The sequence below is a fragment of the Sturnira hondurensis genome, unplaced genomic scaffold (assembly GCF_014824575.4).
Source record: "Sturnira hondurensis isolate 20B ecotype Veracruz unplaced genomic scaffold, ASM1482457v3 Scaffold0009719, whole genome shotgun sequence".
Lineage (NCBI taxonomy): Eukaryota > Metazoa > Chordata > Mammalia > Chiroptera > Phyllostomidae > Sturnira > Sturnira hondurensis.
The window spans coordinates 1,265,205-1,290,170 of record NW_028082350.1 but is presented as its reverse complement, the minus strand read 5'-3'; the positions used below and the strand labels follow the sequence as shown (position 1 = coordinate 1,290,170).

At 43.9% G+C, this 24,966-nt stretch overlaps 1 protein-coding gene across 13 annotated transcripts in view; it reads left to right on the top strand.

Annotated features, from left to right (window-relative positions):
* ZBTB20 (zinc finger and BTB domain containing 20) overlaps positions 1 to 24,966 on the top strand; it is an 826,710-nt gene that overhangs the window by 742,577 nt on the left and 59,167 nt on the right. For 12 of the 13 annotated variants that reach the window (XM_037057415.1, XM_037057412.1, XM_037057413.1 and 9 more), the window contains one exon: positions 22,675 to 22,775. The gene's annotated coding sequence lies outside the window, so the exon portion shown is untranslated. Of the gene's footprint in view, positions 1 to 727; positions 1,324 to 22,674; positions 22,776 to 24,966 lie in introns of those variants that run through there. The other variant, XM_037057427.1, reaches the window with a different exon arrangement.

The window sequence follows — 24,966 nt, the reverse complement described above, 5'->3', positions numbered from 1 at the left end:
TGTAGTTACACTCACTCATACTGACGATGATCTGAATTATTTTGGACAACAGCAAGGCTCATGAGATCACCCTGAAGATTTGGCCTTTTAATGCCCAGAATTCCGATAATATAGAGATTTCCCTGTCTTCTGCAATGTCCACATCATGGGAAAGTGGAGAGCATTCACTGTGTGTGTGGCCATACAATCCAGAAAGGAGGTCATTTATCCCAACCTTTTCTCTTTTTCCTGAATTTTCTTTCCGTATTCAAGCCCCACTCCCACACATTAATTTAAATGTGCTTCAGTATTATTTTAATAACTCAGTGGTGTATGTGTCTTACATCTTTCTGTACCCTTCCCCTCTTCCCGATGGGGCAGAATCCCTGAATGATCCTAGTAAATTCTGAAAAGCCGTAGCAGGGGGGATAATGGGTAAAGATCATTGCATTTCAGCTCCCTGATCTATTACACTCCTGCCTTTCACCAGCATGCAGAGTACTGTGTTTTTTTCCTAACAGAATAAATTAAATATGAAAGAGAAGGACTAATGTAATTCAAATAAACATGTTAATGACCCTATTTTTCCATTTGGTAACTAGACCGGATGTGGTGGAATGCCAGTTTTTTACTGAGCCTGTAATTTAAAACTTTCAACAAGGACACTTTTTTTTTTTTTTTTGCTTTTATTTCCATCCTCCACTCCCACCCCTTTTTATTCTTGCAGACACTCCTTACTGTCCAATTGGTTTTGGAACATGAAAACTGTCCTCATTGCCGCGCTGAGTCACAGGGGGGCCTAGGGTAGCTTATCTCTGGGGGGGGGAAGTCTTTACTGGCGATTGCCCTGCCCAAGCGCTGGGCTGTTGAGGGGGTGTGGGAAAGGAGGCAACCAGTGCACTCATGCACCTCCTCTCTTGCCCTGAACCCCCATTTTGTGGATTTTTGATGTTTGGCGATTACATGCTTGCTGCTCTAGGCAGTACTTTGTCATTCAGATTTGGGACTAGAAGAGCATTTAGTGTTTTTAACCCTGTATGTAGCCATCAATTTGGTGACATTTTTATGTGTCAAAACTGAGAGCTTGTTGTAACCCGTACTGAAACCCTGACTGACTTGGTGTGCCCCCAGACGACTCCCTAATTTATTCTCTCCCCTGCTACTTCTAAGCCACCTGTCTCCCTCTGCACCCCAAGAGTAGTCATTGGCCTCTCGGTCCTCCACCCCTCCCCCAGAAAATGGACTGCCCAAAATGAGTTGTCCCTCTCTTCCACACTTCACATTTGCCACCTGTCTGCCTCATTCACAGTTGGTTAGCTGAAGAGCCTGACTTTTCTCCAAACAGTGCGTGTTTAAATCCCTAACTTCTATGCCACCCCCAGAATGTGGTGACCCGTTGGCGTTTTACCTGCTCGATTAGTTCTCTCTTATTTCTTTTACTTTGGTCACTTTCCAGTATTTGAAGGGAAACTTTTTGATCTAAACACATTTCAGTTTTTTCCAATTTACACGCGGTGGAGGGAGAGGGGGCTCTGGCCCTGTTACTTCCTGTTTGTTTTTGCTCTGGAGAATGCAGACCATCTGTGTCTCAGAAGCTAGTCTACAGCCATCGTGCTGATTCTGGTTTTTAACTTCTTAGTTTTTCCCTCATTTCTCTTGCAGTAATTTTCTATCCATCTTCCAAAAACTCCTAACCCCCTCATTAAATCTTTCTTCCTGAAATCTCTTATCTTAATAGTACCTCTGGATACAGTTCCGTCCCCATTAAGGCCAGGATTTTAATTAAGTAAACAATAATGGGAGAGGGAAAAGGGGGAGAGAGGAAGCAGTAGGCGAAGGGGAAAAAATTTAGGATTACTCTTTAAAAATGGATTTCACTGATTTCCAGACCCAGGTCCTCAGATCCTCGAACCTCAGCCTCGCCTGCCACGTGGGCTTTGCCTGTGTCTGAAGAAACATTGTGGATGTTGGGTCTGAGTGGCCTGAGCAGGAACCTGAGCAGGTTCCCCCCAAGTTGTTTTTTTCCAGCCACGTAGGCTTCAGTTAATGTGCTTTTTCGTGACAGCCAAGGTGCTTGTTTCCCAGAACTAGTGGAGATCTCACTTTCCTGAGGACTGCCTGGTGATTCCAAACATATCTCACCCTGTATCAAAGTCCCGTATTCTGTCTTTGCTTCTTGTTTTGTTTTGTTGCCTGCAGTTGCAGCAACCAAGGTCTCTAAACAACTAGATCCCCTTTTGGTAGATGACTGTAACTCTGTAACTTATGAAAATTTAACTTTTTCACACTCAGGCTGGTTCCCATCTTCATTTCAGATTTCATTGCAATTCAGAACACAGTATTTCCCCTATTCTCATTTTATTTTTTAAACCAAAGGACTTTGATTTTTTTCTTTAATTCTTAAAGTCAAAATTAAAAAGCTAAATTAATTCCAGGCTTCAAACTCTGAGAATTACATTTCAGCCAGTTTGAGTCTGAAATGTGCTACCGACAGCCCACTGGTGACGTGCCCGTGGCTTCCCTCCCTGGAGCGCCGAGCTTCGCCTAAGCCCGTGGCTGTCTGGAGCTGCGGCCTTTGGTCTCCCATCCTTGTTCCTTCACAGCTTCTGCGTGTTCCTGCCGTAGCACCTTCAGCCATGAACATGCCATTTAATCAGTGGTATATGAAAATGGACTTGGTACAGTCAGCAATAGCTAGGCCACAATCGATTGGCTATTTTTCAAAGGGGGAAAAAAAGGAAGAGAGAAAATTGCTATTTTAATCTAGGTAAATCAAATCGTGCCTGCTTGCTTCTCACCTGTAGCTAAGTGTAGGCAGTGCATTCAGACTGAGGATAGTACTTTTTTAGTGTTCTTTTTTTTCATGCTTATCTACTTAGGGGAAAGCACCAGGGTGCCTACAGAGCTGAGTTTTCACATTCACATAAGAAAGCTTATGCTCTTTTTCTCTTAAGAAAAAAAATCTTCCCTTTTGCCCCATCTTAGAAGATTTGAATAAAAGCAGAATACATTCAGCCTTTTTTGCCTTTTTTTGTCCTGCCACAAAATTGTATCTGACTGTGTCGTTACAGTGTGTTGCAGTGGGCAGCCTCGTGCTGTATAAAGGCAAGGACCTTAATTGGGTTAACAGAACTCAGCAGGAGTAGATGTCCGGCGAGCACTGCTCTCCCACTAGGCACTTCTTGCTTTCGGTGGTGTGTACGAGGTGGACACCAGCTTGGGAGAAACTGCTTTTCCTGTGGATTTGTTTTTGTGATGCTGGGGCTTTCTCTTTTAGTATATTACTAACAAATGAAATTAATTTTTAAATGAAAACTGTGCTTTGTTTTTCAAACTGCAAAGGTGGGGGGTGAGGTAGGAATGTGCTGTCAGGTTTGTTCAGCAGCAATGATTTGTAACCAACAAAGGAAATGTCTACTTATGAGACACAAATCAATGCAACCAGACTGTGAAAGTGCAAAGAGAGATGTGAGAAAATTATTCAATCGTTAGTCTTCAATGGAATTTAAAAACATGGAGGCTTTTGATTGTTCCAATCCCAAAAAAGAAAAAAGGAAGTGAGTAACTAAAAGAAAGGAAGGGAGGACATGATGACGGGTTCTAATTTCATCAAGGTTTTTCTCTCATGATTATGGAAAGGTCGGGCAAGGTTATGAGATTCCTGAAAGATTAGCAGTGTTGTGAATGAATTTCAGAACTCATTAACCATGTCCTCAGATGCTGTTGTGGAAACGGGTAAAAAACCAGTTTATGCCGGAACTTCTGCTTTCGTCTGCCTAACCTTGGCTACTGTAAAATTAACAGTTTCTTGCAAGCTCTCTTTATCCAGAAATAATCTGTAACTAGTAAACCTAACTCTTACATGGAAGTTTTCATCATATAAACACTTTTTGTAAATATTAACAAATAAATCAAACAAGTAAAAATATAACTTGAGGAAGCAAAGATATTAATTGTTTAAAACTTTCCCAGGTCAGAAAGAGACAACTGATCTGAGTTTAGCTGAAAGTATGAATCGAGGAATATTTTGTATAGTCCAGACTGAGGTTTTGAAGTGTGAACAAGTTCCTTGAGCACTGACTTCAAGAATTGTCCGTAGCTTATCAGATGTGTGTATTTTGAAGTTATACTAAAAGGCTCTTTTCCCCTCCTATAGGTCAAACATGATTCTCCCTTCTCCCAAAAATTTTAACACTGTTAGTTTGCTCAGCAGCCTTCTTTTCAGAAGCAGAGAAAAAGTACATTTCAACACAATCCATATCCTATCACAGATTGTGAATTATACTGATTTCTCCTTTGCAGGGGGAATGGAGAAAAGATAAGGTGTCATTTTCTAAACAATATAAAAAGCTTCACAATATTTTATGTTTTTCTAATGTCCAGTAGTACCAGAGTCCTCTTTAAAATCTAGAAAACAATTAGAAATGCAGAGAAATTTTTTATCTTGACTATGTGCTTTTGCTTCTGTTCCTATGATAAAGTCAATTACCTACATTCTTACCTCATCCTAAAACAATGTGCTGTTTCTTTACTTCTCACCATATCGTGGTAGTACATTGTCTGCAGAAATCAAGGGAGTGAAATGGAATGGATCAGAGACCTATTAGTAGAGTAATCAGGAATGGATTTCTGGGCAACCCTTTTGAAAATAAGAATCCTTGCAATAAAAGAGCATGAATGTCTCACTCTGTGTTACACAATAATACCTCGAAGTCTGATTTCTGGCAGTTCAGGCTTCTGAATTACGACCCTGAACAAAGAAGTAAATGAAGAACAATGAAGACCTTAGAACATCCAAATGAGTGTCCCAGAGTCTCTGACCAAACTCTGCTTTCAAGCAGTATCGTCTCTATAACACTCATATATCTAGTGTTCCAACCCAAAGCAGACTAGAAAATACATCTAGAATGAAGGGCTGGAAGGAGATGGCTCACACGCAGGGCCACCAGTGAGCTGTGACAGTGACAGTGGGCTGCAGCTCGCCCTGTGGCCGTTAGACTGAGTGGTGAGGGGCGAGGTCAACTTTCGAGAGAAGTAAAAGTGCATTACTGAGAAGCTGGAGCATTGATATTCACAAGGATGACCCTGTATCATAAGAGAGAAAAAGTGAGATAACTATACTCTGTTTAAGAAAACAGGGATACTTAAATGTTTTCTATTTAAAAACATTATAAAATATATTTTATTGCCTAATGAGGCAAGTTTATGTAATTAAAAATATATAGGACATTTCATTTCCTAGTATAGCTTTTTGGTTATTCTTTTAATAATTTAGAATAAATGAGAAATGGTTTTGTAGTGACGGTACAAAATGTATCCGAAACTACTCAAACAAACTCCTTAAAAGGAAGGATATTTATTCTTGAATATTTTTAAGCCCATATTTCCTAAAATAAAGATATTCTCTGTCACTGATCTTAGTTACATATGTTATCATCTGGAGTGAGGCACAGTGCTCATATTTAGCTGGTTTACTGTTTACTTTGTAATGCGTCATTATAAGTGACCAAAAGCATGCTGCAGGAAGTTGTTAGTGTGTTTTTTCATTGCTTATGCAACTTCCAAGCAGAAAATGTTCTTGAGACCAGATGGTAAAGAACAGTCGATTGCAAGTTCTATTCTCCAGATGTATTGATGTTTTATGTCTTCTTGAAGCCAGTTCAAATACATTTGTGAATTCAAGTCTTAACTTTGTGTAACCCTTTCACTTCTGCTAGCTCTTATTTTCAACTGACAAAGAATTGGACTAGAATATTTAATTGCAGGCGCTCTGCCGCGAGCTGTACTGTGGAGTGGCAATGCAGCGCCACATAATTCAGCTGAGTAAAAGTTCGTCACACGCTTCCGTGCACGTCCGGGCACAGTGCTGCACTGTGTTTGCGTGCACAGTGCTGTACCTCTCTCCAACGTTGTCCTTTTCAACAGTGCACTTTTTAAAGACTTTCTTTTAAAAAGACACTTACCCAGTGTTTCTACTTGGCATGTAGGTGTGGTTTTTTTGTGTGTGCTCTGTTTGTCTGTTTGTTTGTTTTTAATGTGCTCAGTAATTTGGGAGTTTGCTGGAACACAGATGAGTTAAGATAAAAAAATGTTTTTCAAAAAAAAAGCCTCTAGTAAGTAAAAATGAAGATACTATATCTGAATGAAAGTGAAAAGTTATCCCCTTGTATATTTTTAAAGCTTCCCAAACCATCCCCAGCTCTCAGCCAAATGTAGCCTACCCAGATTGTCTTTAGGAAAGAAGCGATTCACAGAGATTCGCAGCTAACCGTATATCAAACTGCACACTGTCTCCAGTCCCTGCTCACAGCTCACCATTTTAGAATATAGTGAGATATGCCAGAGCCCTACCATCTGTTTAATGGGCTAATTATGTTTGCCACATGCCTACTTCACAGGAATACCATGAGTGAGGTTGCCAAACATCATACAAATATATATGTTTGTATATATAGATATAAAAATATACACATAAATAAAATCATATACATATATAACACATCCAGCATTTCTGAGTTTCATTCTGTCTTTTGCTATCAGAATGTATCACAGCTCATCATGTAAACCCAGCTAGGGACTGTCCAAGTTTATTATAACACATGTCATGGCCATCAGACTGAGGGGTGCTGAGGACAGACACTTAGATCTATGTGCATACCTCTGCCGTTGCCCTTGTTAGCTGTGCCCCGTTTCTGTTAAAATCTTGAGATTTTAGCTTCATAATTAAGACAAATTGTATGATACTTTGTTGTTGTATCCAATGTTTTAACTCCTCCTTTTGAGAAAGGATATTTTTCCCATTATTTAAAAAAAAAAGTCAGGCTATTTCTCTCTTTCATACAAGACTACAACTTTTTAAAAAAAAAGATTTTATGTACCTATTTTTAGAGAGAGGGGAAGGGAGGCAGAAAGAGAGAGAGAGAGAAACATCCATCAGTTGCCTCTCACAGGGTGTCCCAACTGGGGACTGAACCCACAATCCAGGGTTGTACCCTGCCCAGGGATGGAACTTGCGGGGTGACACCAACCACCTGAGCCGTGCCAGTCGGGCAGGACAACAAGTTGTTGTAACTTTTCTTTACAGGTCTGTGAGTTTTCTCTGGTGCACCACAGTTTCTACATGGGGCCTGCTCTGAATGCTCACGTGCTTGTCCTTGTATGAGGATGCTGCAACTCCTGACGATCTTTTTCTCTGGTGTTCCCTAAGCACTTTCTGGATAAGTGTTTTTCATTGGCTCCCATTATCACGAGGGCTAGTTATCGCTGCGAAATTATCACTGGGTCTCAAGTGAGGTCAACCTAAGTAGCTTCTTGGATATAGGGTTTGACGTAGGTGGGTCTTGAAAGATAGGAGGGATTTCACGTAGTAAAGGGAGGTAAACAAAGAGCATTCTAGGTGAAGGGAACTAAACCACCGAAGGAACAGGACAAAGATGGAAAGCGCATGTCAGCAGTACCTGGAGTGTCTGGTCTGGATGTGATAGGAGCTCCGGGTATTGGCTGTTCCGTGGAACAGCTTTGTCTGGGTGAAGGTAGCTCAGCAAGACTGAACCTTCTTGGCTTCGGGGCTGTGGTGGCCTGAGAAATATTGGGAGAAATATCCACGCCAGACTGTAAATCTAATACGTATCATTTTCTTTAAAGGTGAAAAACAGTAACAATATATTAAACTATTACTGCTATAACATTTTATTTAGTCTTTGGTAAGCAACAGAAGAATTTTTGAAAGCTTCATTTTTTCACAAGTGTTAGAATGTCTTCATATACTGCCTTAACTGAAGTAAATTATTCAAACAGAGCTGTTTCGTTTTATTTGTTTTGTTTTTCCAGCTTTATGCTTACCAGGGATTTCACAAATGAGTTGGAAGAGGAAAAAGAGCCAGGATGTAAATATAGAAGTCACCCCGTCAGATAGGCTTGCATGAGCATGAGTGAGGCCTCTGACAGGATGGGGAAGAATCTTTGTTCGTGCCAGAGTGGCCATGTTTCTGTCTTCCTCGTGGAAGTCTCACTGGAACAGTGACACTGGTATAGGAAGAAAGTGAGGATTAATCTCCTGTCATTTTCTCCTGTACGTCAGGGAAAATGCCTTGCACATTTACTATGTGACTTTTAGAACCCAGAAACCTAAAACCTGATGCCAACCACACAGGCAGATGGGGAGAAGGCAATGCATGTACCAAAACGAGCTTGGTTGGGGGCAGGGCGCGGGTTTCTTTGTTGCCTGTCTTATTTACACTCGCTGAATGTTACAGCTGGAAAGACTCTTAGAGACCATCCAGTCCAGCATTCCCATTTGACGTGTGAGAACAGTGAGACTTAGAAGTCTGGTGACGTGTAATGTCATGCAGTGGTTGGCAAACGCGGCTGGATACACCAGTCTCCCGACTTACGGTCAGATGCCGTCCACCCACACCTCCAGTTTCCCCGTTATCACTTCTGAGAACTCGAACTTTGCCTCATCCCACCAACGTTGCTTTGTGTGTCTTGATTGTCAATGAGCTCCTCAATGAATTGCTTTGGATTCAAGTTTTTTTACAATGATAAACTGTCTGATTCTTATAAATGATACCAAAATTAAGATGGGTTCTCAGAAGCATTCTGAGTATTCCATATACAAATACTGAGAGGCTCACAAGATAAACATATATGCCTCTTTTTCACAGGGATCCTATCATTCCTATAAAAACAGCATGATCATACTGTTGCAGTTTTTAAGGTTTCTGAAGTTCCGGGCATTTGTTGGAATGCGTAAATAGGTCAGACCAGATCTGCTCGTTTAACCTCTCACACTGTTGCCTGAGATGCTCTTAAGCTGCTGTGCCTGGAGAAGAAGTCGTCCCCACTGCTGTCAGTATCTCCAGTTCCTTCTGTTACACTGATTGCTGGTTGGGAGCTAAACAAAGGTGCGCCTGGTGTTTTTCTGGTATTCTGTCCCATGATAGGAGAGGGAGAATGTGGTGAGAGTCTGGCATAGGCCAGCTCCCTTTTGCAAAGTGAGAGGCCATCACTGACAGTGGCATTTGATAAATGCTTACTGAAAGGACGGAAAAAGCACCCACCCTTTCTCCTTTTCAAAAAACTCTGTTTCATTTGAAAATCGACTCTAAGCTTCTGATACAGTGTCGTGTGGTTTGTTGCACCACACATGGTTATTATGATCTACTTGTCAGCAGAAACCCAGAAATACTTACTGTGGCAATGGAAGATAATGTAATAACCCGGTATACATTTTAAATGTGTCTGGCGCACCAAGTCCTTGCTCAGGTACCAAACACAGCACTGTGAAGGAACTAGCTGCCATAGTGCCCTGAACTTTCAGGTGCATGTAGTCACCCCACAGGTGCACAGCAAGCCTGGTTTTTGAGGCCAAGAGAAGGAGAGGAGGCCAATTTCCCACTTTTCCAAAAGCAGGAACCACTCAGCTACACACTCACAGGAGTTAGAGGGAAGAGCCTTTTGTGAAGAAAGCTGTCGTCTCATGGCTGTTTTTATCAAAACGTTAAGTTCGTCAGCATTCCAACTCTCACAACAATTTAATTCACAAAGCAAATGAGATCAGCAGAAGGGTCCAGCCACATCCCACCACACATCCCACCACTGTGGTCCTCTTGTTCTTCGGGGTGATTTCGTGATCGAGATCCCTGCTGTTCTGCATTGAGATGTTTGTGAGGAAAGCTCGAACTCCTCTCCTCCAGAAACCACGTCCTACTGGCTTGGAGCGAAGACCACCAGAGGGCAGTGGTAGAGGTTTTGTGATCAGCTCCAGCCAGGTTTGCAGGTGGGCACAATGGAACATGAGCAACTTCCCTTCCTCTTCCTTTCTCTTCTCTTCCTTTTATTCTTTTTCTTTATCTCTTCTTTCCTTCTTCTATTCAAAACTCTTTTGCTTACTGATTTGGAGAATATTCCAAAAGGAAAGAGGCAGCATAGATCCTATTTTGAGGGAACACACAGTCATTTTGACATAACTATATCCATATGCCTTTCTCTATTTCCAAACAACTGTAGAACATGCAGAATAGCCCAGGTGCTGGTCTTCAAAGTGCGTGTGTCCTATGACATTCTTTGCTACAGCAGCCTCCTTCACTGTTTCATGTTGTCAAACAATCAAAACAGAGAAGTGAGTTTTCCTTGTGTGGTCCTAGCCCAAATGAGTGGCAGCATTTGGCCTCCATCAGTGATTTTCCACAAAGTCCTCCCTCTGTCCAATGTACATGGGCTCCTGGGCTCCTGGGCTGCTGGGTTCCTGGGCTCCTGGGCTCCTGGGCTCCTGGGAATGCACAGTCAATACATAGAGCCTGCAGCCACGGTGCTTAGTGAGGGACTGGAGACAAGGACGTGGCAAATTTCTTTTAGTGTTTTCCTCACCCACCTTTTAACTTGCTAGCTAGGACCTATTTTTTTCTTAACCAAATTAGTGATTGAAAGAAAAACTTTTCTTCATAATTTTGGAGTCATTTTTTTCAGCCTGTCCTATTATTTTGCTTTTTGGTAATCACCTTAACAGGTGGCTGAGTGGGGATCATGTCTGAAAAGACCTCACCATGTCTTACAAGGCAGAGATTATGCTCCTGGGAAAAGTACAAGTATTCAGGTGCAGGGTTCTCTCTACCAAAGAAAGTGGATCAGGTGGCAGTGCCTAACACTCTATAGCCTGCAGAGTGGGACTTCGAGGCCGTGTTTTCAGTTTCTTTTCACTTGCTGGAATTTTGTGCGATGACTGTAGCCAAGAACCTTCGGAATAGCCGTCTCTGGTCACACAAAAAGGAGAAGAGGAAGAAGTCCTTTGAAAAGTATGCCTTGTTGGTGCGAGCTAGTAGCCAGTCTAATGAAACTTCTACTTCACTCCCAACCCCCTGCACCTCCCTTTCCCCCTTTGGGGTTTTTATATATTAGTAGTGTGTTAGAGAACGCATCTGTCTGGTGTGTCTGGAGTTCCTTGATATTTCAAATACTTTGAAGAAGAGCACTTGTTTTCTACAGTTTATTAAACCAGCTCAGTTAAACATATTGGTCATCAGGCTGTGTGACGCATGATTATTCAATGTATTTTGAAATCCAAATAAAAATCAATCGTGCCGGCCGGCCGCTTTTCCCTCTGCCTCCTCCGTCTGTCTCGCTTTACTGCGAGGCATGGGGAGTCGTCGTCGTCTGCGTCTGCGTCTGTGTGTGTGTGTGTGTCTGGGAGGAAGACAGACTCCCTACCTGTAAATGGCTTGCTATTATTAGACGTTCGGTTACCAGGGGTTATGTAAGACAATTGGAGCTCTGTTTTTTAACAGAGACATGATTCATGCTGCTTGTAGTAACAGTAACCACCTCCAAACGAGACAGAAACCAGACGCAGACAAAGGCTGGAGAAATCAATGCCGACTCGGTACAGCCATTCTGCTGATACTCTCTGCCTTTCAATCAGAGCACTTAGGTTATCAGGAGAGGAGGCTCCTCCACATTCTGGGTCTTTGCTGTCTCCTGGGGCTGCCGGGTGAAATCACGTGGGTTGAAGCTGTGTGCACAAGAAAACCGGGCCTCGGGGGCAGGGATGTCTGATCTCCCTCCCCGGCCTCCCCAGTGTTTCAGAGGCACCTGGAGGGACAGTGCTGGTCACCCCCACTTCGGCTCAGAATTCTCTGTAGCTTCTACTCAGAAAGGCTGGAACTTGAGTGTTTGGCTCAGCCACGCAACTAACTTTGCTCCAGTGACGCTCTGCAGCACTGCTGGAAGAGAGGACGGAGTGGGGTTTGAGCTGGTGCCAGTGCTTTATTGCAGCTCCTCCCAAAACCTGAATGGAAGTGGACTGGCTGTCAGCTCCCACACACAGAGAACTCGTTCCTCATTCTTCCGGTAGTCATTCTTGAGACTTCATTGATTCAGCACTTCGCAGAATGCAAAGCACTTTCACGTGCATCAGCTTGTTTTAGCCTTATGACTTCATGAGATAGGCAGAGCACACATCATTAACCAGCACCGTGTTACAGGTGAGAGGCTGTGCAGCACAATGGCAAGTATGTCATTTATTGACTCCTTGCTCGTGATTTTATAGGGCTGAGAAAACTTAGTGACTTGACAGCAGTCACATGGCTAATTCTTATCAGATCCAGGGAGGCGACGCAGACCTTGTGATTCTCCATCTGATGCTCCGCTTCTGAGGTTTGCTGCGAAGCTCCTTGGCAACCATGGCATTTGGAGCGAGGGCCCCAGGATTTTCTACTGAAAACTGGTTTTAGATTAAGTTCCTCTGCTCATAAGCCAGACAACTGAAAACTCCCTTTCCCACCTCAATCTTCTCATCTGTGTAACTCATGATGGGAGGACTCACTTTTAGAGAGTGTCTGTGAAATGACCACACAGACTTCAGTGTGTCTAAATCGGTGTAAATCATTGCAGTAGTATCTGCCTGTCTCTTCTGTGGGTGACACGCAGGAGAGATGGAGAGATCACCGACTTCACCCAGAACACAAAAGTAAACTCTCTATTCTTAGTATAAAAAGAAGAAACTAAGATACTTTCCTGCAGAAAGTGCCCTGGCTCTCAGAAAACAGCAGCCTTGACCCAGTGGGCGGCAATACATCTGAAAGGTGGGCCAACCTTCATTTTCATGCCTATACACACAAATTGTCCAGAAAAGCAACTCTAAACAGAAGCATGACAGAAAAATATCTAAGCTGGTTAGCCTTACCCACCCAATAACCCCCCTAATAAAAATTCCAGTTTTAAAAATACTTCTTTATTGGTTACTACTACTACTACTACTACTACTAAATATACATTGTTAGGAATTTTAACCAGGGACCAACACAAAATTTTCTATCGCAGAATTTGTAGCATGATCTTACTATTTTCATGTATTATATAGTATAGTTTAGCCTATTTGAAAATAAACACAAATAAACACTCTCATTTATAACTAGTTTTTAATTAAATCTTTTGTTTGAGTACCAGTTTTTATCCAGGAAGGTAGCAAAATACTTCAGAGGCTGTACTTTTTAATGAAATGCATTTTCTCTTCTGCATACACATGAAAGTCATTTATTGCAGTAGTTTTAAGGAAGGAAGGCTACTCTCTGCTCTCTCACAGAACAACACTCCCTGACTACGCACCACGGGAACAGATTTCCAGTTCCAGCCTGCAAATTCGTTATCAGGAAGCATTAAGTCCCAACTTCAGACATCTAATCCGAAAAACAAAGTCCTTTAATATCTGGTTGTGGCACACTCGCCTGAGACACACGCCCACTGTGTGCCCACGTGAGCACTACCCATTCGGCAGTAACAGGGCTTCATGGGAGAGAGTTCACTGCTCGGTGGTCACGGTTTGTGCTAGTGGCAGCCATGCTGCCTCCGCCTCTCCAGCGTCATGTGTCTCTAGAACACAGGTGGCAAACAAGGCCCACAGGCCAAATCCGGCCCTCCCCCTTGTTTTATTCACCTGGCACCTTGTTTCTACCTGGCGGCAGTGCCAAGCTCCTTGCCCCTGGTTAAGGAGTAGTTACATTTATACAATCCTAAATTACACTCGGCTCTTTGAAGGCAACCTCGAGGCTAATGTAGCCCCCGGGGAAAATGAGTTGGACACCCGTGCTGTAGACTGACCCCAAGAGAGAGAGGTTGGAATGTAACAGCAAGGTAGGAGGGCGCTCTAAGTTGTTGCTGCATTCTGCATACACCGGGCACAGTTATAAGCTGCGGATCCTTCCACCTGGCTGCCCCTGACTTCTTCATGGGGGAAACAGCCTTTTCTCTTTCATCAGGTTACCACGATTTAATGATCACAAATGGTAATCTCATCGTTAGACAGGCACTTACTCCAGTGGTTCCTTTCATAGGTCCTTTGATGTTCCTTGGTTATTTTACGCTTCTCCCCATTTGATGTCAACTAGTACAAATTCTTATTTGTACCTGGGAACGGAGCTGCTTTTGGTCTTCTAGGCCTAGCCTTTATCTCTCCAAAGCACACATGCTATCACTTGTGGAGGTGATGACAGTGACGGTGGGTGGTGCTTCTTCCCGACCACCCAGGCCTACAACCTGCTAAACTGTGCCAATAGCTACCGAAATCAACTTTTGCTCTCCCAGGCCCCAGTGTCATCCATCCTGCCTGTGGCGACCATTAACGTGGCTATAACCCCATGCTGTGCACGAAGGGCTACGCTCGGTGCTGCAGTTTCTGAAATTCACAGGACAAGTTCCACATCCCAGAAAATTTACAGTCTTACTGATGATATAGAAAACAGACATTGAACTATAGCAATTTATCTAAGTGCTAAATGAGGGGCAAAAGTCGATATGGGCCGAAGCCATTTTCATATGAACAAGTTTAAAAAGAACACATGATTTAATACAAGCCTAAAGGAGGAGAAAGGCCTAGATGAAAAAAAGGTGTAAATCACATTCCAAAGAGCTAAAATGGTATGCTCGGGGGCTCAGAGATACAAGTGTGCTTTTATAAGGTAACTCTTTTGGACCAAATAGAGTATTGATGGGAAGGAAGTCTGAGAGGGCTCACTTCGCGTAGATTTTACATACCCAGCCTATAGAGTTTGGAACCGGGAGACATCCATTAAAGCATCTTTTCTCTGAGCACATTCTAAGGTTGTTCAGGTTCCAGCCCTGGCCAGGCAGCTCATCCAAATATGCTGAGAGTTCAGGTTCAATCTCCAGTCAGGGCACAAACAAGAATCAACCAATGAATGCATAAATAAGTGGAACAAGAAATCTCTGTGTGTGTGTGTCTGTCTGTCTGTTTCTCTCTCTTTCTCTCTCTCTCCTTCCTGTCCTCTTTCTCCCTAAAAATTATTAAATAAAAAATAAGTGTTCCATTTAAAAGGGTAGGGGTGCGGAGAGAGGTCTATAATCCATTAAGTTTGAATGGTGCTGGGGTCTTCGGCACCTTTAATATCCTTATGTGCATTACGAGTTTGCAAGAGGGATATAGAATATGCAGTATTTCCTATATTTGTTTGACCAAGGAACTTTTTTGAGATGTATCTTGATGTTCTAGTGTTCTATAGAACTCACTTTGAGATATACCACCTGGAAAGATTTGGAAGGGTGGGAGCTAAAAGCAGGACAAAACACTCTATTGTGACAAATAATCTAGTGCTATTATGAATGGAATCGCCATCCACTGCAGAGAAGATCTCTCTGATGGACCCAAAGGGAAGGATAAAGATCAGAAGTACAGAGGTAACCTCCAAGATACGTAGAGAATGTGGAAAAAGGTGTAGTATATAGTGAAGAAACAAAATGATAAAAATTTAGAGAGATTGGAGTAGGAGATGAGAGCCAGTGACTTTACCACAGTGGTTGGTCGAGATCCCCTTACTAACGCAGGAGAGAAGGTCATCAGCTGAAAAGAGAATGGAATTTGGTAAAGCAGTACCTATTAAGAAAAAAGCTCCCGTAGGTGTGTACTTAGGAACAACACCAAGCAGGAAGGAGAGTAGAGATTGCATGCATGCATGGGGTTTTGTACTGAGAGAAGGCGGGAATGGGAAGTTTTGATATGGATTCAAGGTTGAAGAAAATAAGAAGAGGTCCTATCGGGAGAGACAAGGCCGGGGAAAAGGAAATTCAGAGGGTTGTTGAGACCAGTGTTAATGTGCTTGATTAGGGGTTAAGTCAGACTGGACAAAGACGGCAGTGAAGCCACCAGGGGCCTCCTAGTGGACCAGGTGGAAAGAGTAGATTCCTTAGGCATTAAGGAAAAGGGGTTCTCAAACTGGTGCCGGAACACTTCAGGTCGAATGTGAGGTCTTGAAAGAGTAAATTGGAGTACGAATTGGGGCTAAGAAGTAGCTGGAGAAGATGGAGGTAAAGCTCTGTTTTAAAAAAAGATAATGTGTTCTGGGATTGACATATCAATCAAAGTAGAGCGAGAAAACAGAAATGAAGTTTAGAAGGTTTTGGAGAAGGATGAAAACAGGTTCAAGAACACATTAGAGGACCATGATGGGGAAGCTAATCTAAGCCCCCGTTGAGGACCTCACATGGATAGAAGTAGAATGAGGGCTGCAGGTCAGTGGTTTAGTGATCACAAGCTACATGTACGTTAGGACCTAGAGCGTTATAACTAAAACCTGTCTTTTGAACCCTACTTCGCTTCTCTCTGGCTTCATGATCCATAGATCGTGAAGCGCCAGTTTCCTCATCTACAAAACTACAATGTAATTCCCACCCCCATAAGAAATGAGGTTGAACAATGTTTGAAGAGTGCCCGGCATGAGAGCGGCCACACAGTAAGCATTTAGGTAACGACAGTCAAGTTAGCGTGGTGAGGCAGGAAAAGGGAAGTGATGTTCACTTTGGAGACAGGGGCAGTGTGCCCCCCGGTATGACGCCGTTTCAGTGTTTCTTGGTACCTGGTTTACCATTTAGGCACAAGCAGCAATAATTAGCCCAGGAAATATACTCAGGGCAAGGGGCAAGGTATAAATACCTGTGGTAAAACACCAATAACGTGCCGCACCATGAATCGTGCTTGTGTTTGGAATCCTTGTTGCAGAGTTGAAAACGACCCTAGAACCAGAACTCGTGGCAGGTTTTTCTGAACAGGAAGATTCCAGCATCAAATGACTTAGAGAAGGGGTTTCCATCATCAGGTAGCCAATAAAACCAGAAAAATCATCATCGTATGTATATATGCATGTACATGTCTCACCCAATCCCCAAAGATCTTGTATTATAAAAACAGGAGTCAGCTGCATCTGATAGCACTGAGGCTCCTGGGATGTGCAGGTCTTATAAACAGAGTTTGTGAATCATCGAAGAGGACTCAAGCAGTCCCTACAGACAAAATTAACAAAATTATGGATGCAGCATAGCAAACAGGGGGCCTTCTATTAGCAGGGCCATCCGGGGGCCCTCAAGCCACCAGAGGTATTTCTTCTGGACATGGGTATTAACTAGTGGTTCATTAAGGAGATAAAAAAAATTTTAAGTAAAAGATTGACTGTAGCCTTGGAAAGCTGAAGCTGGGGCTCCAGAGTAGTTTGTCTGGCCGTGATGCCTGTGGTGCCTCCTTCACTACACGGTTTTCTCACCGGTTTCCAGAGAGGGGGATTGGTGATGTGGACTTGGGAATTCGCTTTAGGTAATTAGGTAAAAAGTTAGAAGTCAAATAGATTTCTTTAACAGGTATAATGGTTTTAACAAGATGACAAGCTACTTAAGTCCCACGTCTTCCTTCTCAAGGGACTATTAGAGTTTTTAAGGGACCTTACAAATCATAAAATCCATCTCCTTTTTCTACAGCTAGAAAAGCTGAGCCACCTATAGGTGAAAAGACTCATCCAAGGTCATCTCGCTAGTTCTGTGATTTTATTTTCTTTTTTCTATTCCTACTCCTTTTAACTTTGCTTCCACCATTCTCTCTCCAACATTCTGTCCCCCACAGCCACATCTCTGCTGATTATTTTTTGGACTTACCCTTGCTGTACGAAATTCCCTGTGCCTTAAATTATGAGCTAGTGGGTCCTTGCCAATTAGGATCCCCTCACCACTAATTCTTCACTACATTTGGGACAAAGAGGAAGGAAGTGGAACAATTTTAAATTTACTGTGATCTTTGAGACAGCTTTATCCACACCTGGGAATTGCTGTTAGACAATTAAGGTTAGTAAAGCTCATTGAATTTCTCAGAGGAAAGGTGTTATTTGAATTATTACCAGATAATTATTGTTAAAAATAACAATAATGGAAAAAATAGAAACTTTACATGTTAGAGACATTATCATTTTAATTTCCAAGGGGGGGAGGAAAGCCCCAGGGGACCTAGAAATGATATTTTTAATAATGTGCTCTATGCCAGAAACTCCTTGAATTCTGTCTAATGCCTGATGACCTGACACACTGGCCCAGAATCAGAAGCCAGTCGAGCCTTGTGAGCTGTTAGCCAAGTTATGCAGCTTGAGCTGCTCCTTCAGCAACAACCCTCAGTGGGAAGGCGAGTGTCAGACGTAAGACCTGTGGTACCCAGACCAGTGCCATCAGCATCACCTGGGAGCTCGTTAGAAATGCACAGTCACAGACTCCATCCCAGACATGCTGAACCGGAACTCCGGGATGATGCGTTTGATCATTAGAGCTTGAGAAGGCGGGTGTAAGACAGATGAGAAGACTGTTCTCATCTTTAGAAAAGAAGGAGCTAGGAGGAAGCTATACTTACTGATAATTTCTGCAAGAACCCCATAAAGGGTTTCTTCACCGGAGGCCTATGCTCTCAGCTCTTTCAGTGGCTCTGAACTATCATTGAGACAGCATAAGCATCTTCTTTCCTGTGCTGAGCTCACAGTGGGAACTAGAAATGTGCCCGTGCTGTGTTGGAGCAGTTGGTACAGAGTGAGAGCAGCACAGAGTTAGAGTCAGAGGAATCTGGGTTTGAATTCTGACTTCACTGTCCACAGCCCTCTAATCTTGGGGAAGTTACTTGAGCTCTGAGCCTCACTTTTCCTCATCTGCAAAATGGGTGTGGTAACACCTGCAGGATGGCCTTTCTGCAAGGGTTAAATGAATGTATACACATACAAAAATGCCTGGTGTGATCCCTTACAAAATTTACTGTCCTAATGAATGGCAATTATTAGTGTAACTATTATCTTTCTGTTAAGCTTTAGTCATGCAGTCCCCATCTGTCATTTTACAATGGTTTGGTGTGATTTCAAAAGGACGGGAAGGGCCATCCTGCAGTGAGACCTCTGCAGAAAGTCCGTGACAGTGGTGTGTGGCACTGTGTTATATAACAGCTCTGCTCTCCAAGGGCTTCCCAGACAGCTGCAGAGATGTCACCAGGAAAACAGGCTGGAATGGAAATGGCCCACAGTCCCCCTCTGCCTCTGACCCCTCCGAGTGCCTTCTAGCTGGCTCCAGGGGCAGATTCCTTACACAGTGATGATGTAAGAGGCAGAGGGAGCAGTTCTGGGGAGGATGTGAGGCCCCAGCAGCCTCTCAGAATTGTCTTTTGACTTAAAAACTGACTACACTGGATATGGAAGTCATTGAAAAAGAATAAATATGAAACTTCATGAAGTCATTTCACTGAGTCCTTTTAGAGGAGAACCACCCTTTAAGCAATAAAACATGACCTGCCACGCAGCACTTCTGATTAATAGGCCCTCGGGTGTGTGCTGAGGCAGGAGGGGAAAGGAGAAGGGGACAGGTGACAATTTGCCAGAAAATGAAAGGGAGATCATAACGGCAGGCTGTGAGACTGAGAAAGAGGAGGTTGATGAGAAGACAGAAAGATTATGACTCCATTTAATTATAAAATGTACGATTTAAATCAAATGTTAGGCATTTTAAAATGTACTACACTTATCTAATTACACAATGGATTTGTATGCTTCTAGGAGGTTTTCACTACAGTGTACTAGACATATCGATCGGTGATTTCCTTTATCATTTTACTGTAGTTGCCGGGTGGGGCGGGGGCAGGGGAGATGGGGCAGCTCTGTCTGGTGAAGTGCTGATAACCTTCCCAGCCATCTGATGGCTTGGTAAGAACGATGGAGAGCTCTTGAGCCCAGGTTACTGTCCGTGTGGCTACTGGGGTGTTGAGAGTTAATGGACATTTCAGTGCATAGCATGGCTCCGCCACACTGGCTGCAAGGATATGATTCATAGTACCCAGTGTTTCCTCTGGTGAGTAACGATGAGTAAAGTGCTCACCTGGGAGGCAGAGGAAGTCTTGTAGCCCGAAGACTAACGGTTAAAGCCTGAACTTCTGTGGCTGAGTAGAAACTGCTGAGGTCTCCTGGAAAAGTCAGTCTTCCTAGCCTAGAGAAGCCAAACCAAACATGTCATTCCCACAATATCTTTGGTTCGGCTTCTCATCTTTTGGTGAGAGAATATGATTCTGTCTGAGGATAAAGATAAGATTAAACAATGTTTCTTCTACAACAAGAGAACAGGGAAGGAAATCAGACAGACGTGGAGCGGTCATCTGTGTGTTTCTACAAGTAAATTAGCGATAGAATGAGGGGAAAGTAAGTAAAAATTTAAACTTACAAATACTGGACAAAGCTAGGTTGAAAAGAAAACTGATGTGGCATACTAGCAGAATTGCAAATAGCCTGTTTCTCCCAGGTAATGAATTTAACCATAGAATTACTCCAGCACGTTCGCACCAAGAACCTCAGCCGAACCCACTGCTTTTCCAAACCATGAGAAATTTCTTCATTCTGGTTTTCATCCTGAGTTCACCACCCCAATGGCATTTGCAGTGTTGTCGTATTGTTTCTGCTGGTGTGTTTAGAAAGGTTTGCTTGTGTGCTTTTTAAAATCGACCTCATTTTAAAGTATTATTTAAGTGTAAACAGGAATTTGGTATTTATTTGTTTGGTTTATTGAAGTGAATTAGTGAAACAAAGTTTTTATTTTTTGAAACCTAGTATGTCCTTGCAGGCAGTGCATTCCAAACCCTCACTCTGTCTTGTCTGGTCTTTGCTGATGGTCTGCTGGGCCCATTGGTGCTCAGCAAGTGCTAGGAGATATTTAGACACTTGAGACTTTTTATATCAACTATCGTTGCTCAGCCAGTAACACAGATGTGGTATTGAGTAAGTCGGCTCCCTTAATCTCCTCATCTGAAAAATGAGGGGGGTGGAGGAGAGAAACTTTAAGGTCTTTCCAATTCGTTCTCAGTTTCCATGACTCTAAGCAAGAATCTTTTTTTTCCTTTTTTAAAAAATATTTTATTTATTTATTTATTTTTAGAGGGGAAGGGAAGGAGAGAAGGAGAGAAATATCAATGTATGGTTGCCTCTCGTGAGTCCCCTGCTGGGAACTGGCCTACAACCCAGGCATGTGCCCTGACTGGGAATTGAACCGTGATTGTGTGGTTCGCAGGCCCGCGCTCAATCCACTGAGCTACACCAGCCAGGGCTTTTTTTTTTCCTTTTAAATTCAGTTCAGCATACATCAGCCTAGTGCACCACCTGAGTGCAAGGCATTGCAATCACAGGGCACTCGAAGTAACATTGTTTCTGCCTTCAAGGCGCTTCTAGAGGGGGATGATAAACTACACAAAAAAGTATCAGAGTCTATAGAATGTGCAAAAGGCTTAGTGCGTAAGTGCTCAGTGATTCCAGAAGGGAACCTTCCTTTGGCTAATGCTTCATAAATGAGGTGGCATCTGGATGGCCCTTTAAAAAGCCGTATGGAGACATTGGGAAAGGGAGGGAGCTCCGTGCACGTGGTGGGAACAAGGAGCACTTGGCAGCCGTGGAGAACAGACTGTAGAGATAAGAGTGGGAAATTAGATTGGGGCTGTATCACGGGGGCCTTGAATGCCAAACTGAAAAGTAAGCAAAAGAGCAAAGAAGTAGTATGTTTAGAGTGGTACTTTAGGAAAGTTAATATAGTGTTGATTATGAAGGATGAGCTAGTGATAAGGAGCATCTGGAGGAAGTGAAGGCAGTTAGGAGGGCCTCACAGAAACCCTGGGACCAGGTGACGAAAGGATACATCAGCGTTGGATAGAACACAAGTATTGATTCGGGAAGCACAGCCTGAGTGGAAAAGCACAGAACTTGGCAGCCGATGAAATCTGGGGAGTAAGAGAAAAGGGGACATTAAAGATGACTCCTCAATTGTAGACCCAAGTTACTGGATGAGGATGATACCAATGGCAAGAAATGAGAAGGCTAGAGAAGGAGCACGTTTTGGAGGGAAAGCAGTACATTCTGTCTTAAACTTTCTGCATTTGAAATGTATTGAGTGGAGACATGGGCTTCCCAAAGTTAGAGGCCCCATCTCATTCGTCTTCCAGGTGCCTCTGTAAACACTGAGTGAGTGAGTGAGCCAGTTGCTGGCAGTCATTTAGAATGTGGGTCTGGAGCTCTGCAGTCAAGCAAAAACTAGACAGCACTGTGGGGGTTCTGTGCACAGAAGTGATTGTCTCGGTCGTGGAGGGTGCGGGTAGGCAAAGCCTAGGGAGAGAGTCTTGAGGAATATCTAAATTGAGAAACAGGGGAGAGAAGACCAGCCATTGAGGGAGGCAGAAGAGAGAACTGAAGGCAGGAGGAAAGTCAGAATAATGCAGGATCCCGACGTGAAGGGAGGAGAGTTTCAGGAGTCAAGTGGTCATTTAAGCCCAGGATGGCCAAAGGGGCGAGGCCTGGGAAAAGGCCTCTGGGTGTAAGGCTCTGAGACAGATGGCGGGCAGCTCTGTAGCCCCTACGGCTGCCCTCCACAGGTTGGAGGCTGTTGGGGACATGGCGGAAATGGAGACTTTGTAGTGAAGGGGGAGAAAAGGTAAGAGCTCGGAAGCATGGCCCTGTCAGTGGGCATCTGGAGAATAGGTAAGAACTGAGTGCTACTGACGGGGAGACCACAGTGGAATCAAGAAAACTGGGAAAAGAGTGGGCTGTGGCAAAGCTGAAGGACATTGCTCTCACGTCCCCCACCCTTACCTCCGCCTCAGCTTCCAACTCAGTACCACAAAATCAACTCAGCCTGCACCAGCCGGTGCTGTTGAGGCTGCCACACCATGCAGGCTGTCGGGTAGAAATGCTGAAAACAGAGCCTGGACGCTATCGTCGTCAGTCCCCCTTCCCTGACTCTCCATCCTCTGGTGCAAAGGGGCACACCCCGCCTCTCAACCATGTCCCACTGTTTTGTCTCCATCAAAACGAATGATCACCTTCACCTATTCATTTAACAGACTGATTTTTGTTTGTTTCCCATCTGATCTAGATGCAGTCACTCTCTGTCCCCTGCCCCAATGAACATCTGCACTAGGCCCAAGCCTTGGAGTGACTTACCTGAAGAGTGACACCATTTATTTGGAAACTACTGTGAGTACATTATGCCTTCAACAAAAGGCCTCTTTAGTTCACTGTTTAATTAACACATGTGCACACACAACTGTAAAAGCAGATGAGGTTTTAGATGGCTTCGTCTGTTGGACGCAGCAAGGTCATCAGCCTGAGCTCCCAGGTGCCTGCAGCGGTTCTCAGCGCCAGCCTGCAGTTGCACCTGTGTGGCGTCATGCCCCCACCCCCACCCCAGGTGGCTGTGCCGCCTGGTTCTGAGCGCACCTTGCAGGCACTGGTGCTGTTCTGCTTGGTCGTCTGCACCTCTGCCTGAGGCTCCTGCCTGCTCATTCGCCTCTTATCACCCCACTCAGCCACTCTGTTGAATGTCACTGGAGATTGTCATTTCCTGCCACCCTGGTCAAATCGGGGAGCCCGCTCTCCTCACCCGTCTCTACCCACCTGCTCTGTGAGCTGCATCTCATGCCTGTCCTACTGCCTCCTTCCTACACTAGGGGACCATGGCCTGCTCCCTGGGGCTCTGGCCCCTTCAGCCACATCTCTCAGCCATTGTATCCAGCTCCGCTCTGCCCTCGGAATGCATAGCTCTGTATACTGGGTTTAGTTTCCACCTTGCAAGGCCGGGTGCAGAGATGAGTTGGGCTAAGAGAAGGGATGCCTATAGGAAGACGCTGCTGAGAGATTGACATCAAGTGTTCATTAATCATTGCTAACAGTAACAGATAAATATATGGATTTGGTTTTCACTAGAAAAGCCAATCATTTAAATTATTCAAAGATTATGCATGCAAAATAACTCAATTATACATTTTAAAACAAAAACTCATTCTATTTGTTGTATCCACAAGTTTTCCTTTATGTTACGAGGCAGCTAATGGGATAGTGTTTGACGCAGTCTCTGTTACGGGGAAATGCCGACCCTGGGAGGGTAACGTTCCTCTTAGGCTTCAGGTAGGATTTTTCATGTTTACATTTTCTGTGTCTTTAGCTATTCTGGCAAAAATCAACCCCAAAGAGATAAAGCCAGAGTTTTTGCTTTGTTTGGTTTTGTGTTGCTTTTTCCTTCCTTGAATGTTTTAAGTCATCAGACTTGTAATTGATGGTAGCGGATGCGCAGGGGATAGGCAGGCCGCCTGGCCCGAGTAGACATGGGGACTGTCAGAGTGCTCTGCAGTCTCAGTGGGTTCAGATGACGGGAGACCGAAGACACGACCTAAGAGTTTCTTCATTTCCTACTTAGGCAAGGAGCTTACTTTTGTGACCACGTTCATTTATCCTTAAGTTCAAGTGCAAGGTGTGCCTTAGAAAAACTCACACCAGCCTAGTTCTCTGAGTTTTTCTTCATCACAGAGTGACTGTGTTGTGCTAGAACACAGCCGTACCAGGATGCAGATGGGCTTCAGAGTTTCTGGACCCTTTGGGAGAGGACAGAGTCATTAGCACTCCTACCTTCCTGTGCTACAAAGAACCTAGATCCAGACCCAGAAATCAGAACCTAAGGTTTCCTGAAAACCACCAGGCAGCCCACGAGTGAGCGTCCTCTTCTACCATTGGAAGTATTTCCCCTGTGCAGAAAGCCAGTGCCTGCTTCCACATTTCACAGGTCCTAGTGAATGGACAGATTCGGTCTAATCCTTGTAGCCTCTGCTTTTCAGAAATTCAGCTCCTTCATATGTGAAAGACAAACAGTAATAAAACTTAAAGACTTGCTAGGTGCAACCAGCAGTAAGGTGATTAAAGTATAAAAAACATGGACCAATTACAAAAACATGTCCCTTGCTGTGGGTTGACAATGCCCCGGGCCAGATCTCCAGGCTTGGGGGTGGGTAGGAAGGGGCGAGTGCTAGATTTTAAAACCTGCCTGCTCCCATTCCACCCAGCTGACTGTGCTCAGTGGTCCTGCCTACTGGCCTGGACTGTTGTGGAAATTAAAGGAGGGAATGTACAGGTGGTGTCTGGCACAGCAGAGGCGAGAGTACTTGCTCGATCAGCTGAAACGTACTGGACATTTACTGTGTGCCAGGCCCTCTTCCAGGCACTAGAGTTACGGCAGCAAGCAAACAAAAGTATCTGCTTGCATCGAGCTTACATTCGGTTTTCTTCTGTAAATGCCAAGCAGACAGAAAAGGTATGTGGACGCTAAAAGAGAAATCTTTCATTTAATTTTGCTGCGTCTTTCATCCCAGACAGTGAAATTAGAGGAAGAGGGTGA